Below are 19,300 nucleotides of genomic sequence, written 5' to 3'. Positions count from 1 at the left end.
TTAACGACTGAGCCACCCAGGCACCCTGTAGCATCCTTGAGCTTTAATTTCTTTGTCACCTTACCTGCCTTCACAGTGATGCCTGGCAAACCAATCTCATGGCACATATTTAATTTCAAGCAAAAAGTCCTCTTACTGTTGAGTGGTAGCAGTGAGCAAACTCCTTTTTGCAGGTCAGTGGGTTAGAGTACATGGATCAGAGCAAGATATTCTTGTTGTTTTTTATCTTGTTAGCATTTCTCTGCTATGGACTGCGAGTCTGTCCCCATTTCCCCCAAATTCATATATTGAAACGTAATTTCCAACATGATAGTATTTGAGATGGGCCCTTTGGAAGGTGGTTAGGTCATGAGGGTGAAGACCTCATGAATGGGACCAGTGTCCTTCATATAAAAGAGATTCCCGGGCGCCTGGGTGGCTCAGTGGGTTAAGCCGCTGCCTTCGGCTCAGGTCATGATCTCAGGGTCCTGGAATCGAGTCCCACATCGGGCTCTCTGCTCAGCAGGGAGCCTGCTTCCCTTTCTCTCTCTCTCTCTGCCTGCCTCTCCATCTACTTGTGATTTCTCTCTGTCAAATAAATAAATAAAATCTTAAAAAAAAAAAAAAAAGAGAGATTCCCTTGCTCTTTCTGTCATGTAAGGACGCAGCAAAAGACCAGGAGCAATTGACAAACCAGGAAGTGGTCATCACCAGACACTAAATCTGCCAATACGCTGATCTTGGACTTCACAGCCTTCAGAATTGTGAAAAATAAATTTCTGTCGTTTAAGCCACCCAGTCGATGATATTTTGTTATAGCAGACTGAACAGACTAAGACATTATTCTTGGTATAGCCAACACCTAACACTGAATTTTAAAAGCTTTGGAAGGAGAACAAAAGCAAGTTTTGGCAAATGTATCTTTATGATTCTCTTTTTTTTTTTAACTTTGAAGAACATAACAAGTATAACTCCCTAACACAGTGATTCTCAACTCTGACTACACATTAGAATCGCCTTTTAAAAAATAACCGGGGAGGGGCAGTGGGAGGTGGGGATGGAAGGTGAGGATGGGGCACTGATAATCCTATAAAAGGTACTTTAGGTGATTTTAATATGTAGATAGGGTTGAGAGCTACCTAAACAATAAGACATATCCACTTGGGGCAGTGGTGAATATTTTTAATCTAGAACACTTGGGTATCTTCATTTTTTTTTTTTTGAAGATTTTATTTATTTGACAGACAGAGATCACAAGTAGGCAGAGAGGCAGGCAGAGAGAGGAGGGAAGAAGGTTCCCTCCTGAGGGAACGTTCCCCTCGCCCTCCCGATGCTGGGCTCGATCCCAGGACCCTGGGACCATGACCTGAGCCGAAGGCAGAGGCTTCAACCCACTGAGCCACGCAGGCACCCCGGGTATCTTCATTTTATTGCCAGGCTGATTGTCATCCATGAATCACTTAAACGTTTACCACTTATCCACCTTTAAAAGAAGGATAAACGATCCTGCCTCCATTCATCCATCCACCTTCCTTTCCTTCTTTTTCTCTCTCCTTTTCTCTTTGTCACTCATATATTCATTCAATCACTCATTCATTAAACAAATATTTATTAGAGATAAATAGGGTGCTACGTACTAAGAATACAGAAAGATAATTCACTTCCATTACAGTTTTATAATATTAATAAGGTAGCACGTGTAACTCAATCATCTTGAGATTCTCAAGTAAAGTTCAATAAAAAAAAAAAATAGTTGAAGGGGCACCTGGGTGGCTCAGTGGGTGAAGCCTCTGCTTTCAGCTCAGGTCATGATCCCAGGGTCCTGGGATTGAGCCCCACATCGGGCTCTCTGCTTAGTGGGGAGCCTGCTTCCCTTCCTCTCTCTCTGCCTGCTTCTCTGCCTACTTGTGATCTCTGTGTCAAGTAAATAAATAAAATCTTTTTAAAAAATAGTTGCAAAAAAATACACACCAATCTTTCTCCTGCTTGATTTACTTTGTAAAAAAAAATGTGCTGAAGCTTGAGTTGCTGTGTTAGACAAACATCAACATTCCTGACCTTCTGTGCTTTCAGTAAGTCATATAGCGAGCTATCCATCTGCCACAGTGTGCTTTTCAATCTTTCACGTAACAAATGAAAGAATGTAAATGCCTATAATTCATTAGGTTCTACATAAGATTGAGATACTATCAACTTTACTTAGAAATTATTCACACATCTTTGGAATATTTTGTGAGATTCTATTACTTCTGATATACCAAATCCCATGTAGACTCTAGCCACGTATGTTGATCTTTGACTTCTATCCAATTCCCAAATCTGGTTACTTTGTAGATGAAGGCAGAACTCTACATATTAAAATATACATGGATGCTTTTTCGCTTGAACTGTTCATGCTGTTTTCTCCATTTTTAAGCTCCAGGTTGCAGTATAACAGCTGGTCAAAAGTACCACGCCAGTGACCAACTCTGAGACTCGGACTGCTAGATCCCTCTTGGGAAGTTGGACATTATCATACTGCTGAAATAGTTACTGACACATATTTAAAGCTAAGAACAAATGCAGGCTCACTTCACCCACAGAAGCACCATAATCATTACTGATGCACTAGTGCACCCACCTAACTCCAAAAGACAAAAGAAAAATATATATATTTTTTATTTATTTATTTGACAGGCAGAGATCACAAGAAGGCAGAGATGCAGGCAGAGAGAGGGGAGGAAGCAGGTTCCCCGCTGAGCAGAGAGCCCGATGCGGGGCTTGATCCCAGGACCCTGAGATCATGACCCGAGCTGAAGGCAGAGGATTTAACCACTGAGTCACCCAGGCGCCCCCAAAAGAAAAATATTTTGAATTAAAATCAACATCAGTAGGAAAACAACAGCAAGGAATAAAGGGAGAACAATCTTCCTGCCAAGAACAAATTCAAAGCTAATAGATTCCAAAAGAACAAGAACAAGCCTTACCCATAGCATAAAGTTCCCTATAACCAGGAATTTGATATTGGTACTGCCACATAATTGTAATTATTATGAAGCATGAATTTGCTCATAAGAAGAGAGATAAAATCAAAAAAGGAGAATTAACAGGAAGGGACTAAAGTAATTCTATGTCCAGATTTACATTTCTGAGATATATAACCATTCAGTACTCTCCATGAATAAACCATTATGGCCTAGGAAATAATATTATTACTAATAATACCAAGACTAGCTAACAATTACTGAGCATTTATTTATATTATGCCAGGCAGTATCAGTGCTTTACATGCATTATCTCATTTAATCCCTACAACAATCTTTTTTACTAATGTTCCCATTTTTCCGGATGAGAACAATGAAGCTAAGAATTTATATAAATTGAGTAAGGTAACCCACTATCCTAATTTATCACTAGAGATTATATAGCTACAGCCACCTGGGACTTCTTAAGTCTTCTGTATCTTTGCAGCTCCTCTGGGCCTTTTGCAATCTATCTGTCACCAGCAATAGACAACTCTCTAATGGCGATACAGTATGCTGGCAAGGAGTTGCAAACAGAAAGCAATTTGTAGCTGCTGACTGTGTGTACTGTACATAGTTGCACCCTCCAGTTGGGTGCAAATGTGAAAAGAAAGCAAAACCCATCAATATATATTGTGGTAACTAATTACAAGGAAGGACATTACTAAGACTAATTCTTCCTCTTTAAAATTAAAAAAAAAGTTTAAAGGGTTAGGGGTTTAAAAAAAATTTTGTTCTCTCTTTGTATTGAAAAGTAGTAAATACACACACACAACCAACTCTTTCAGTATCTTGCACCAAATGGAGCTGACTTCATTGTGAGTCGATTGTGAGTCACTAAGGACAGGTTTCTGGCCCACGACATACACTTCCATATGTTTTGAACAGCCTACATACGTTCGATGTAGGTCTCTATTTGACTTCTGGATTTTAAAACAAGTTTTAAAATTCATCACCCATAACCTTCAGTTTAACAATGATACTTAACTTCCATGCATATAGCAGAAGGTTTAAAGAAAAAAAAAAATCACTGACTCAGGAAAAGGTTGGGGGGAGATTCTGGTGATAAGCTTCAGGAAATATAAATAGGCAGATGTGTAACTTGTTTTGGGAACCCCTTGAAGTGTATCTACATAAATATTTTCAATAAATATAGGAATGTTGGGCTAGGGGGGCGCCTGGGTGGCTCAGTGGGTTAAGCCGCTGCCTTCGGCTCAGGTCATGATCTCAGGGTCCTGGGATCGAGTCCCACATCGGGCTCTCTGCTCAGCAGGGAGCCTGCTTCCTCCTCTCTCTCTCTGCCTGCCTCTCTGCCTACTTGTGATCTCTCTCTGTCGAATAAATAAATAAAATCTTAAAAAAAAAAAAAAAAAAGGAATGTTGGGCTAATACTTACAGGCTACCTACCCTGTGTTGACCATCATGTCAGAAAAACCAAGGTCATGTCCCCAAAGTTGATATTGCTGCTGGGTCCCCCAGGAACACAGTTGAATCTAAGTGAGGTGATACACAGATATGACTGTTTAACAGTGGCTTCTAGCGGCTGCAGGTGATCTACTGTTAGTGCATCTCACGCTTGACCGTACATGAGAACCACCTGGAGAGCATGTCAAAGGTATTTTAAAGATTACTGGTCTTAATCCCAGAGATTCTGATTCTGTAGATCTGGGGTCCTGTGGGAAAATTTGCATTTCTGATGAGTATTTAGGTGAGAGGGAAGTTGCCCATGGAAGAACTATGCCTTCAGTAGTACTAAAAGTCTCTGTGAATAGAAAAGTTCACAAATTCCGAACTTTAATCACATTCCTGTTTGAGTGTGAATCTGAATGCTATACAAGGTAAGCTCCAGAGAAAGTAGAAATATCCTTTGGCTGGTTGGAACCATGATTCTTGGAACAGTAAAAAGTTTTAAGTGTTCAATAGAGGTCCTCTGGGAAACAATCAAGAAAGGCCTTTTTTCTATCTGATGGTGTTGGAATGGTGTATACAGAAACTAATGATACTGTTTGTTGAGTTGATGGGTTTAGTCCTAAATTAGAGAAATAATTCAGCTTGAAGCAAATATTCTGATTCTAAGCCCTTCACAGTTATAATTTCATGAACCTGGGTGAGTGGTTGCTGAACTAGCAGCGTTAACATCACCTTGGAATTTGTTAGAACTGAATTCTTTGGGCCACACCCCAGACTTAATGAATTAGAAACTCTGGGGTGGGACCTACCATCCTGTGGTTTATCAAAGTTTCCAGGTGATTCTACTGCATACTAAAGACTGAGAATTGCTGCCTGACTAGGGATTCTCAAATTCACAGCGAATTCAAATCAGAATTACCTGGGAGGACTTGTTTAAGACATAAATTCCTGTTCCTTCCTCAGTGGGGGCCTAAATTTTGTCTATTTGGGGGGATTTGAATGTAGACAACATTTACAGAAACCACCTTACCTAGAGGCTTTCAAACTTTGTTGACCAGGACCACTATTTACATGAGGACTCAATAAATACAAACCTATTTGTAACTAAAACAAGAGTTTCATAGAACCATACTCTTACACATATAATACACTCTAATATTTTCTGTTCTATTTAATTTAAAAAAAATGCTAGAGACAAAAGGACTCCCAACCACCTCCATATTTTTTTTTTAAGATTTTATTTATTTATTGACAGACAGAGATCACAAGTAGGCAAAGAGGCAGGCGGGGGTTGGGGGGGGAGCGGGCTCCCTGCTGAGCGGAGAGCCCAATATGGGGCTCAACCCTAGGACCCTGAAATCATGACCTGAGCTGAAGACAGAGGCTTTAACCCACTAAGCCACCCGGGTGCCTCCAACCACCTCTATATTGACCTCAGTCTGTACTTTCTAATTAAGTTCTTCTTCTCAGTTTATCTCTTCACTCAGTAATGGAAACCGAAACTACTCCCTCAAGCAGGAACAGCTGCCCTGAGCCAGCAAGACCCCGAGTGATTGACCCCAAGACAATGATCTGACGTGACCTTCATTGTGAAGTGACATTCAAAGCCCACATGCCATTTGTCCCATATTTTCCTCATATAAACTAGAGGTATTTTCAGCCCTTTAGAGGCAGCCTTTGAGATGTCATCTCTTCCCAGCAGTGGCCTCACTGAAATAAATTGTCTTTGTTTCACCACTACTCATTTCTCTGCCATTGGATTTTGTCAGGGGCAAGTGGTCTAACCTATTCTGTCTGGGACTTCTTTTTTTTTTTTTAAACATTTGATTTATTTGAGAGAGAGCATGAGAGGGGAAAAGGTCAGAGGGAGAAGCAGACTCCCTGCAGAGCTGGGAGCCCGATGTGGGACTCAACCCGGTAACTCCGACCTGAGCTGAAGGCAGTCGCCCAACCAACTGAGCCACCCAGGCTCCCTGTCTAGGACTTCTGAAGCCAGGAGCTCTTGTATTCTTGGGCCCAGTTATGGCAGAACTACTAAACTGATTTCATGAGCTGTTAATGGGCTGCACCTACAGCCTGACAAACACACCTCAGATTGGTGCTTCACAAATGTTACAATACGTGTGATTCACCTGGAGACTTTGCTATAATGTAAACTCAAATTCAGTAAGACTGGAATGGAGCCTGAGATTCTGCATTTATAACAGGCTTCAAAGTGTTTAAAAATGCCGCCATCTGTGTATTACTCTTCCAGTGGCAAGGCCTGGATCATAAAAAGGTAAAGTGTTCCAGGATTTTTTTCTCTGTTGGTGCCCATAGTTCTTGGTCACACCATCTTGAAGAATGAGAGGTAGACCAGAATGGGGAGGGGGCAGCAAAGCAAGTTTCACTGAGTGACAGTACAAACTTCTCAAACGAGGAGGGAGTTGTCACCAGTTTCTAAGTCTAGGGGTTTTTATGGGCTCCTTGGCCGACTGTTTTAATCTGATTAACTCTGGCTGCGCCAGTCGTCCAATCAGGTTTTGTCACCTATCTATCTATGAAAAGGGTGGAGGTTTCCTTCCCAGGTGGTGTAAAATCCTTTTAAGGGTGGTTTCCTCTTAGGGCGGGCCCTTGTCCCTGCCTGCCTGCCTTCCAATGATCATTCATCACAAGAAGGTAATAGCAAACTTAATTCCTCTCCCAGTCACGAGCCTATTTCTCTTTATGATAGCAAGTAGACTGTGGTATTTATCCTGCCCAGATGTACTGGACAGCGAGTTATCCTTAATATCATTGTCAGTACTTATGGGGTTCAAATTCTCGACCTATGTGGGTATAAGAAAGCACTGATTTGCAACAGATCATGTCAGATTTGTCCCTTTCTGGGGTGCCTGGGTGGCTCAGTTAGTTAAGCATCTGCCTTCAGCTCAGGTCATGATCCCAGGGTTCTGGGATCAAGCCCCATGTTGGGCTCCCTGCTCAGCTGGGAGCCCATTTCTCCCTCTCCCTTTCCGACTTCCGCCCTACTCATGCTATCTCTCAAAAAAAAAAAAAAAAAAAAAGAAAAGAAAGAAAATCAGTATTAGAATTGGAAAAATAAAAGACTAACTAGGGTCATTTTGTTTTAGAACAATGATATGTGTGTCCTGTGTCACATGATTAATAAATCCCTTCAAATAGGTGAGGAAGTTTAAAGAAGGTGATGTATGGAGAGGCCAGGGTATTGCCAAGGCAATGCTGGCTGACTGACCAGTACAGGCGAGCACCATCTGGGTGATTTTACAAGCCAGCATCTGGCCCTCAGTCTTGAAGACTAAGAGGCTGAGATGTCAGCCACGAAGTTGTGCCAAGACTCTGAGAAGGCTGGCTGACATTAACCTAGTTCATAGAGACTAATATATAAAACACAAGCCCTGGATTGTTTATTTTACAATAAAAACTATGATTGCCAGGAGGACTAACCCTTGTGTTCTTAGGTCTGTGTCCTTTCTCTTCCTCTCAGAACTTTATACGGGAAGGTAAATTATAATTACAAGGTTGCTGGGAGAACACAGAATCAGAAAAAGATGTTCATTAAATATTTCAGATATTTATACATCATTTCCAGAATATCACACTTGCTTCAGAGCATCTTTTCACTTGGCCAGGCTTTAGAGGGCCCCTCCATTGCCTCTGGAAGGATCTATTTTCTAGACTTCTGCAAATGACTGGTCCCTATTCTGATGGAATCTTCAACCACATTAGCACATTAAGTCGGTACATCAAGTATTCTGTATCTTTTAGATACATGTCTCTGCTCTAACCCATAATTACATGTTATTTGTGTTCTCTCAGAGAGCAATTTAATTTCCATTTTTTTGATGGACATCTCATTTGGTCCTTTTTATTAACTACCATAGGATTAACTATTAGAGTCAAGGAAATATCATTCTCTGCCCATTTCAGCCTAAATATTTTCCATTCTTTTTCAAACTTTTATTTCTCTTTTTAGCAAATGAAGATAATACATTGCCTAGATTTAAAAACCAATAATGCTGGGACACCTGGGTTGCTCAGTTGGTTGGACGACTGCCTTCGGCTCAGGTTATGATCCTGGAGTCCTGGGATCAAGTCCCGCATCAGGCTCCCAGCTCCATGGGGAGTCTGCTTCTCTCTCTGACCTTCTCCTCGTTCATGCTCTCTCTCACTGTCTCTCTCTCAAGTAAATAAATAAAATCTTAAAAAAAAATAAAATAAAAATAAAAACCAATAATGCTAAAATAATTGTAACAAAAAATGGTGGAACACTGTCCCTCCCCTCCCAACACTTTCTCTGCAGCTTGGTACCCAGAAGCAGCCATTTTCAACTTTTACCACCTGTTTCTACTGGCAATTCCCTCCATGTTTCTAAATAATATCTTTAGGCTGTTATTTCTCGAGTTTTCTATTCTAGACATTATTGACTGACCTCTTCCTATGGAAGATGAGGATTTGGGAATCTTTCACACCCATACTTTTTACCTCTCTTTTTTCTCAACTCTAAATTTAATGACATCCTGATGTTTTCTTAAGTCAGTAATTAGTGTTTCCATTATTGGGATTATATAAATATTATCACTGTTGAGCCATGAGGTTTACTATGAGAGTGTTTCCTTTCTTATATAATTTCCTGAAGTTAATGATTGCCTCCCATTCCTGAAGTTAATTCTTTAAAAGCCAAAACAGATGCATAGGGTTTTAGATTTACATAAAAATTATAAGGATAGAACAAAGGGTTATTCTATACCCCACACCAGGTTTCTCCTACTAGTAAACTTTAATATTTGTGCAGTGCATTTGTTACAATTAATGAACCAGTGAACTAGAGTTCATACTACATTCAGATTTCCTTAGTTATTACCTACTCTCCCTGTTCTAGAATCCTGCATTCTATTTTTTAAAGATTTTATTTTTTTAAAGATTTTATTTATAAATCTTTATAACATATAGAATATAAAATAATGATTTTATAAATAAAATTTTAGAGAGAGAGAGCAAGCTGGGGGAGCAGCAGGTAGAGGGAGAAGAAGGTGCCCCGATGACCAAGGAGTCTGATGCTGGAGTTGGTTCCAGGACCCTGGGATCATGACCTGAGCCGAAGGAAAATACCTAGCTGGCTGAGTCACCCAGGCATCCTGAAGATTTTATTTTAAGAAATTTCTACACCCAACATGAGGCTTGAACTCACACTCCAAGATCAAGAGTCATATATTCCACTGACTGAGCCAGCCAGCTGCCCTGCCCACATTCTATTCATCAGTTGTCTCCTTACACCTAAGTTTGACAGTTTCTCAAAGATCCATGTTTCTGATGACCTTGACAGTTTTGAGGAGTACTGGTTGAGTATTTTTGTAGAATGTCACTTAGTCAGGATTTGTCTGATACCCTTTTAGTGGTTACGGGGTTGGGGTTATGTTTTTGAGTGGAAGATCATAGGGAGAAAGTGCCATTTTCATCCTTTCAGTATAGTCACTGTGTCTGCTTTGGTTTGTTTTTCCCTCCTGGAGGCATTTCTCCTAGAACCTTCTCCCCTGCTCCAGTTTGGATTTGGTGTTGCCTGCCAACTGTCACCCAAGATTTATCTTCACATTTTTCTTTTCTTTTCCTTTTTAAATTTTATTTATTTACTATGAGAGAGAGAGAGAACAAGCAGGGGGAGCAGCAGAGGCAGAGAGAGAAGCAGGCTCCCCACTTAGCAAGGAGCCCGATGTAGGACTCGATCCCAGCACCCTTGGATCATGACCTGAGCTGAAGACAGATGTTAAACCCACTGAGCCACCCAGGCATCCCTACCTTCACACTTTTCCTTGAGATTCTTTTAGCTATTCCTCTGTACTGGATTTCTATTGCCTGGATCTCTTTTCTTCTTCCTTCTCTCCTCTCCCCTGACTGGGTACAAACATTCCAGGAATTGAGGGGCAGTCTCAGGATTTGGGAAACTCAATCCCCTTTTTAAGTTTTATGTCTCATTCTGCTCTCTACTTTGCCTAGTATCTCTCACCTCAAGGCCTTTCTAGTTCAGTTCAACAGGAGGTTGCGAGAGAAGGGATACTTGTGCTGACCCTGCCAGGGGACAGAAGGGACCTGTGGGCCCAACCATCTTTGTATATTACACAATCAACTTGAAAGACCCGCGGATCCCCTTACCCAAGAATCCAACACTGCCACTGGATGCAATCAGCAAGAGGTTCTTTATTGTTACGCAGGCGCCTGCGGGTGGTCAGTGCGCGCCTGCGGGTGGTCAGCAGCTCCTGCTAGCTGAGCACACCCGGCTGTGGTGGCGCCGGGTTTTTATAGACAGGTACAAACAAGTTTTGGGTGGGGCGCAACTGATTGGTTGACAGTTAGAACTTTTGAAAAAGGCCTTAGTGGAGTTTGCTGATTGGCTTTGGGGACCCGCTCGCGCGCGAAGAGAGAGGCGGGAAGGGGGAACAAGCTGATTGGTTCTGAGGGCCCGCGTGCGGGAGGAGAGAGGCAGGGAGGGGGAACAAGAAGGGGGAAGGTAGGAATGCCATCATGGCGTCTTCTATTATTTCTATAAGCCAAGCAGTTACAGAAGGGCAAAAGAGCAATTAATAACCTAATTTACGCCTAAAAGCCAGCGGTTCACAGAAAAGGAAACAAGCGGTTAGTTATCCTATCTATCTTCTAGGGGAGGGGTCTTTCAAACTTAATGTTTTCAGCTCACTTCTCAGCTTCTAACACACCCGGTAACTTCAGTTACTGATGTTTTTTAGTTTCTGCAACAATCAGCTTGCTTCTTATTGGTTTCAATAAGACAGATTTCAATTTCCCTTTCTGTTTTGCTAACTTAATGACTAGTCTTCCATCTATTTTGTGTCATTTTGGTCTTTTCCCTTTCCATCTTTATCCACATGTAATAAATCATTTGAACCTTTAGATTCCACATCCTAATTATCGATAACGTTTACTCCCTATCTGTCCATTCTCATTTTCATGGTTTTAATGTAGGCCCTCGTCATTTCTCTCCTATACTGTTAACAATAAAAATCTATGTGTTCTCCATGTTTTCCATCTTTTTCCATATCTACTGCTTTCCCCATTTTCTTTCTAAAATATAATCTTATTTTTTTCACTCTTCTGTTTAAAATTCTTTGAAGTGTTCCCTGTTACTTGCTAGAATAAACTTCAAACTCTTCAAATACAATCCTTCTTCAAAATCTGTACTCTGTGGGGCAGCTGGGTGGCTCAGTGGGTTAAAGTCTCTGCCTTCACCTCAGGTCATGATCCTAGGGTCCTGGGATTGAGCCCCACATCAGGCTCTCTGCTCCGCAGGGAGCCTGCTTCCCCCTCTCTCTCTGCCTGCCTCTCTGCCTACTTGTGATCTCTGTCTCTCAAATAAATAAATAAAAACTTTAAAAAAAAAAAAGAAAAATAGATAAAAAGTCACTTAAAAAAAAAAATCTGGACTCTGAATACTTTTCCTGGCCCATTCCTTGCCACCATTCCCAGCACAGTACTCTACCTTGCAGAGAAAACTATTTTCTGACACATGCTCAGAACTTTTCATAACTCCTTTCCTCTTCCTAAACATCCTTCCCTTTTCCTCTTTCTGGAAAAGTATTTACTTGTCCATCCAAGCTCAGAGGAGCCTCTTCCAATCCCCAAAATGGATGAAGTCATTCTCTTCTCTATACTCTCACATCACCTCTCACAAACCTCTATTACAGCCTTTTTACATTGTGTGATGACTGTTACAAGTCTATTTCTCGCACAGCCTATCCTAGTCATCTTTGTACCCTTCTTTTTCCTACCGTCCCAGCTTATAGTATGATACCTAGAACACAGAAAGGCAACGAAAATGTATTGAGCATTTAGTCTCTTAATAAATATTTGTTGAATAAATGAAGGCAACACATGAGAGATTTCAGGAAATCTGAGAGTCGCCACTGATGCAGTTTCCAAAGGCTGGTGAGGTCCGCAGCCGACCTCTTTGGTGCAAATAGATGGTTTTATTTATATATATATTTTAAGATGTTATTTATTTATTTGACGGAGAGAAAGGGGACACACCAGAGGGAGTAGAAGTGGGAGAAGCAGGCCTACTGCTGAGCAGGGAGCCTGATGGGGGGCTCAATCCCAGGATCCTGGGTTAGTCATTAGATGCCTAACGATTGAGCCACCCAGGTGCCCCCAATAGGTGGTTTTATTAAAACACAGGGATAGGACCCATTGGCAGAAAGAGCTGCTGCGCTGAGGTTGTGAGGGATGGCTGATTATATACTATGGGGTTGGGGGAAATAAGGAAAAATGGAGGTGTCCAACAGGACTTTCATATACTAAAAGACGACCCTTAGGATACTAGAGGCCTTGCTACTATCAAGCTGAGGTTGTTTTTCCCTCTAGCACAACATTAACATTAAGATAGTTGGCAGAAGGGGTGCTTGGGTGGCTCAGTCCTTAAGCATCTGGCTTTGGCTAAGGTCATGATCCCAGGATCCCAGAATCGAGTCCCGCATCAGGCTCTAGTGGGGAACCTGCTTCGCGCTTCTCCCTCTCCCTCTGCCTATCTCTCTCTCTGTCAAATAAATAACATCTTAAAAAAAAAAAAAGATAGTTGGAAGTTTCCTGGAGGAATGTCACACGTATCCCGCCCAGCAGTGGGGTGGGGGAAGGTTGCTTGGTATCAGCTTGTGCTTTGTCCTCAGCAGGCCTTCTGCTCCCTCATCACCTATCCTTAGGATTTTCCGAGGTCCTTATTTTAGGGATTTACACAAAAATATGCATGTAGGCACAGGTGTGCATTTGCTTAATTGTGACTAATGACAAGACAGGCGTATAAACTTCAGACCAGCAAGGCTATAACTTAGGCAGGCTTGCCTGTAAGACACTTTGAGGCTAGCTAGAATGTAATCTCCAGAAAGCAGGAATTTTCATCTTTTTGTTTACTGTTGTATCCTCCGTGCCTGGTACATAGTAAGTACTTGTATTAGTCAGGGTACCGACAGGAAACAGATGGCACGCTCAAAATAGGATAAGTCGAGGGGAGACCATTTATAAAGGTGTAGGTGGAGTGTAGAGGAACCACAAATGATAGCAAAGTAATCCAGGGCTTATAACAGTGAGACACTGTTACACCAGCCTAGGTCTAAAAGGGAGAAGTTATGTAAAGTCGCTACCCTGCCCTTGAGAAAAACAACTGGCAGTCACGACCACCTGGTTGCTGGAAAGGGCACTTCTGTGAGGGTAAAGTCCATCTAAATCACAAAGGTTGAAGAGCATCAGAAAAACTCCAGCTTGATGGCTGGCATGAATGCAAAAGGACTCTAATCTTGTGTGGGGATCAAGCAGCAGGAATCTTTAAGCCACGGCTGGCAAATGCATGGCATACATGCCACCACCATCCACATTTCCCAACCTTGCCCTGAAGGCAAGAGACTTTCTCCGTCAATTACTTCACCCAGAAAAGGCCGCAGGGTACTTCCCAGCACAGTGCTCCAGGGTGCGAGCGACCTGATAGGAAACCTAGTTGCCAAACTGGCTGGGGTCAGATAAGAGTACAAGAAGGGTGAGTAGGGTCTTTCCAGTTTGAAATAGGTCCCTAGCAGTCGGCTGGGGATGCAAAGGTTGGATCGGCTCCCAGGAGAAGAAACTGCCAGCTGCCGGACTAAGCAGATTTTGGGGGGCCCCAGACAGCTAGGCTAGGGTTCAAGTTAGGATTCTGTTCCAAAGGGAGGAAATGATGCAAATCATGAATCAAAGTGAAAATTCTACAAACTGGTCAAAACAATTGAGAGCTGAGGAAAAGGCATGCAGTAGGTATAGAGGATATATTTTTCAGAGTAAGATTGATTTCAGACTCCTTTGCCGGTGGAAATGATGTTTCTAGTATACCGTTAAGGATGGTATGGACTGACTCCAGAATGTGGTATGACTGAACTCACAACAGCCAGATCTTAGGTACCTGCAGCTAATCAGGGAAAGATGGGGAAAGAATAATAATCTGCTTTCGTTTTTTCTTCTCCCCTCCTTTTAAAAATGATTCTAAATTAAGTCAAAACTTTTGCTGTGAATGTTTAATTAAAATAAGCATATGAGATCATAATAACTACAATTTACGGAGTATTTACTGTTTTATACTTTAGGAATATTCTCATTAATCTCTGTAACAGCTCCATAAGGTAGATATAATTACACTTATTTTATAGATGAGGAAATGGAAGTTTAGAGTAATAAAACAAATAAGTTGTAACTTTAGGGTTTTGATCCAAGCTTACTTGTCTTTAAAGCCTGATTTATTTCTGGTACTTCAGCTGCCTATGCTATCCTGTTGAGACACATGATTTCAATCAACCTCATCTTGGATTCCTCTGGGTCATTATAAATGATGAGAACAAGCAAACCTACTGTGATAAGGCCATAGGAGGATAGGTATAAGCACCTTACAAAATATCAGCATGGTTAAGACTAACCAGAATATTTTCTTCATCTTTAAGTTTTTTTATGTTAAATACTATACTTGCATATACTCCAAGTACTTTCTAAGAGAGAGCATGTCACTCATGGTTTCTTTTTTTTCTTTTTAAGATTTTACTTATTTATTTGACAGAGATTACAAGTAGGCAGAGAGGCATGCAGAGAGAAGGGTGGGGAGAAGCAGGCTCCCTGTTCATCAGGGAGCCTGATGTGGGGTTCGATCCCAGGACCCTGAGATCACAACCTGAGCTGAAGGTTGAGGCTTAACCCACTGAGCCACCCAGGTGCCCCTCACTCATGGTTTCTGAGGGCCATGTAATTTGTACTATGCTCTTTTTCTCTTGCATACTTCCCCTGCCCAAAGGTGTGGCCCAGAGACAGGCAACTGTCCTAAGAGCTGTCAGCCCTTCAGCTAGCCTGCGACCTTCCACACAGCCTGGCTTGCAAAAACAAAGTAAGCCACTTGCCTGAGATTTTCTCACTTAGATATTGGAATTTGCGAATACAGAGAATGTTGGGGAAGGGTAGAGAAAGGAGGCTTGGTGGATCATGGCAAACCAAAACAGAAGCTGTGAAATAAAACACAAAAAACAAGATAAACAAATATGTAACTCAGGGTTCTAACAGGAAACAAAAGACATGCAAATGATAAGTTGAGCTGAGCTTATCTACAAAGGAACTAATTGGAAATATGTGGGCAGGGTGTAAGGGAGCTATAGGGATAGTAGAGGAACCTAATCTGGCTAGCAAGGGAGCTATTGCCACCCCTAGACCTGAAGGGACAGGGGAAAGAACAGGTTGGCAGGGGACAGTTGTATTGAACAAGTCACTTTGAGAGGAGCAGTGATCTTGGGTTGAGGGACAGTGTGCCTAAAGCGACCTTATAAGGAGGGAACTAGGAGACTCAACAGACCGACCTCATTCTATGCAGGTCAGGCTTCCAGGAAAGAGAGCCCAGGGGTGAAGGATAAAAAGTGGATCTGGAGGAGCAAACTGAAGATATTTTAGAAAAATAAAACAATGAGTAGAAGGAGGAGAATAGAATGGACATGTAGAGAGAAAAGTTTCCTGTGAAAGAAAAAGAGACGTTACCCGCAAGAAAGACGGAAAGGGTAGCTAATTCCTAGAGTTGCTTCAGATCTTGATGACTTTCCAGTTTGAAATCCAGTTCCAATTTTAGTCTAAGCATAGCTTTACAATAGACTCTCTTCTTTTAAAATAGTCTATGAGCAATTCATGGTCTCTTGTAACCCTAATAAAAAATGCTGGGTACAATGAGAGTAGTTTATTCCTCTCAGAAAGCCTGCAATTAGGGGTGCCTGCGTGGCTCAGTCAGTTAAGCATCCAACTTTTGATCTCAGCTCAGGCCCTGATCTCATGGTTGTAAGTTCAAGCCCTGCTTTTGGCTCCACGCTAGGTATGGAGCCTACAAGAGAGAAAGAAAGAAAGAAAGAGAGAGAGAGAGAGAGAGAGAGAAAGAAAGAAAGAAAGAAAGAAAGAAAGAAAGAAAGAAAGAAATCCTGCAAACAAAGACATTTGAGACACATAGAGCCACTTACTGAGAAAGAATCATGACACTCTCCTCAGCCTTTTTAAAGTGTCCGGATTTAAAAATAAAGGTGTCAGTGTTGTGAAAACCACTTATGGTCAAAATTGAGAAATTATAAAACTGACCTAATTAAGTGAACTCTCTTGAATTATGAAAAACAAGCTGCTCTTTGAAAGAATCACAGACCATTTATAAGAAATTAAAACAATAATATTTTTCTTTAATTACCTCTCCCCCAGCTTTATTGATTTATCAATATGCCAAATGATTCATTTTTAAAATAAAAAAATTGATATATGTAATATGTCAATTTTGATATATGTATTCATCACCATCAAAATAACATTTCCATCCACTCCAAAAGTTTCTTGTACCTCTTTGTAATTTCTTCCTCTACCTATACACCCAGGAAACTATTAATTTACTTTCTGCCACTTTGCATTTTCTAGATTCTTTTTTTTTTTTTAAGAAGATTTTTATTTATTTATTTATTTATTTGACAGAGATCACAAGTAGGCAGAGAGAGAGGAGGAAGCAGGTTCTCTGCTGAGCAGAGAGCCCAACGTGGTACTTGATCCCAGGACCCTGAGATCATGACCTGAGCTGAAGGCAGAGGCTTCACCACTGAGCCATCCAGGCGCCCCTCTAGATTGTTTTTTAAAGAATTTTTTTTAAAGATTTTATTTATTTATTTGACAGATGGAGATCACAAGTAGGCAGAGAGGCAGGGGGAGAGAGAGAGGAGGAAGCAGGCTCCCTGCAGAGCAGAGAGCCCGAGGTGGGGCTCGATATCAGGACCCTGGGACTATGACCTGAGCTGAAGGCAGAGTAAAGCCTCTGAGTCACCCAGGCGCCCCTGCATTTTCTAGAATTTTAAATAAATAGATCAAGCTATATATTATTTTGCCTATCTTTTTTTATTTTTTTTAAGAAGAGTTTTTTTTTTTTAAAGATTTTATTTATTTGAGAGAGAGAGCAAGCATAAACAGGGAGAGGAGCAGAGGGAGAGGGAGGAGTAGACTCCCCGCTAAGAAGGGAGCCCAAAGTGAGGCTTGATCCCAGGGCTCCAGGATCATGACCTGAGCCCAAGGCAGACACTTAACAAACTGAACCATCGAGGGGCTCCTTACCTGCCTTTTAATTCTGCAGAATTTTTCTGAGATTCAACTATTTTGTTTTATGATCAATAATTCTTTTTTATTGCTTAATAGTTTGTCCTTATATGAATATACCTCAATTTCTCCATTCATGTCTTTTTTTAAAAAAAGATTAATCTGTTTATTTGAGAGCTAAGGACATGTGTGCGTATGGGGAGGGGGAGGAGCAATGGGGGAGAGAGAGAATCTCAGGTAGACTGTGCTGAGCCTGATGTGGGGCTCAATCTCATGACCCCAAGACCATGACCTGCACTGAAAGTAAGGGTCAGACACTTTAACCTACTGAGCCAGCCAGGAACCCATTCATGTCTTTTTTTAAAATTAAGGTATAACTGACATACATTATCTTAGTTGCAGGTATATGACATAATGATTTGATATTTGTATATATTTCAAAATAACCACCACAATAAATCGAATTAATATGTCATCACATATAGTTACAGAATTCTTTTTCTTGAGAAAAGAACTTTTTAAATTGACTTAGCAATTTAAAAATATGTAACATAGTATTATTAACTATAGTTGCCATGCTGTCCATTACATCCTCATGACTGACTTACTTTATAATTTGTATCTTTTGACTCCCTTCACCTAATTCACCCATCTTTTACCCCCTTTCTCTGGCAATCTATAATCTATGGGATTATTATGTTTTTAAAGATTTTACATATAAGTGAGGCAGTGTGCCCAGTGGTTCTGTGAATCTGTCTCTTGTTTCAACAGTGTTTGGACAGAGAAGACCCAGGGTTGTCCCTTCTACCAGCCTCTTACCACCCTCTAACCTTTTTTCAATTGTTAACTTTCAGAGCCACCTTCTTGGCCACCCTCTGCCTCCTGGACTGGCCAACAACCCTATTCTGAGTTTAGCTCCTTATTATCAGTCAACCATGAGCAACTAGATCCATCAGAATTATTCCAGCAAGGTAGAGGCTGCCATCAACTGCCTAGTCTACATGCATCTGCAGGCCTCCTACACCAACCTCTCTCAGCTTCCATTTGACCTTGATGATGTGGCTCTGGAAGATGTGGGCTACTTCTTCCACCAGTTGGCTAAAGAGAAGCCTGAGGGTGCTAAGTATCTCTTAAAAATGCAAAATCTGTGCGGAGGCCTCATCCTCTTCAGAAAGTGCAGAAGCAGTCCCAAGATGAGTGGGGGAAAGCCCTGGATGCCACAGAAGCTGCCCTGGTTCTGGAAAAGAGCCTGAATCAGGCCTTTTGGATCTGCTCTGGTTCTGCCTGTGCAGACCCCCATCTCTGTGACTTCTTGGAGAACTACTTCTAGACAAGGTGAAACTCGTCCAAAAAATAAGCGACCACCTGACTAACCTCCACAGGCTGGCCTGTCCCAGGAGAGTAGCTCTTCGAAAGGCTCCCTCTCAAGCATGACCAGGAGCTTCTGGAGCCCAGTACCCCTTGAGGGGTCCCTCTGGCATCCCCCAGGTCTCAGGGCTTGTGCCTGAGCCTCTCCCTGCAGCCACAAGGCAGGTTTTTTTTTTTTTTAAGACTTTATTTAGTTTTATAGATTTTATTTATTTTTAAAGATTTTATTTATTTATTTGACAGAGAGACAGCAAGAAAAGGAAAACAAGCAGTGGGATAGGGAGAAGCCAGCTTTCTGCTGAACAGGGAGCCCAACGTGGGGCTGGATCCCAGGACCCTGAGATCATGACCTGAACCAAAGGCAGACGCTTGATGACGTACACATGCTGTCACAAAAGGCAATATTTCATTCTTTTTTATGACTAATAATCTATACTACATCT

At 41.5% G+C, this 19,300-nt stretch overlaps 1 pseudogene; it reads left to right on the top strand.

The window, feature by feature from the left end:
• The window catches only part of LOC101678932, a 48,963-nt pseudogene extending 29,951 nt beyond the window's left edge, over positions 1-19,012 (top strand).
• The last annotated feature ends 288 nt before the right edge of the window (positions 19,013-19,300 follow it).

Source organism: Mustela putorius, unplaced genomic scaffold (assembly GCF_011764305.1).
Source record: "Mustela putorius furo isolate JIRA1106 unplaced genomic scaffold, ASM1176430v1.1 tig00000698_pilon_pilon_pilon, whole genome shotgun sequence".
Classification (NCBI taxonomy): Eukaryota; Metazoa; Chordata; class Mammalia; order Carnivora; family Mustelidae; genus Mustela; species Mustela putorius.
The sequence above is the reverse complement of the archived record's forward strand: the minus strand, read 5'-3'. Positions and strand labels throughout refer to the sequence as shown.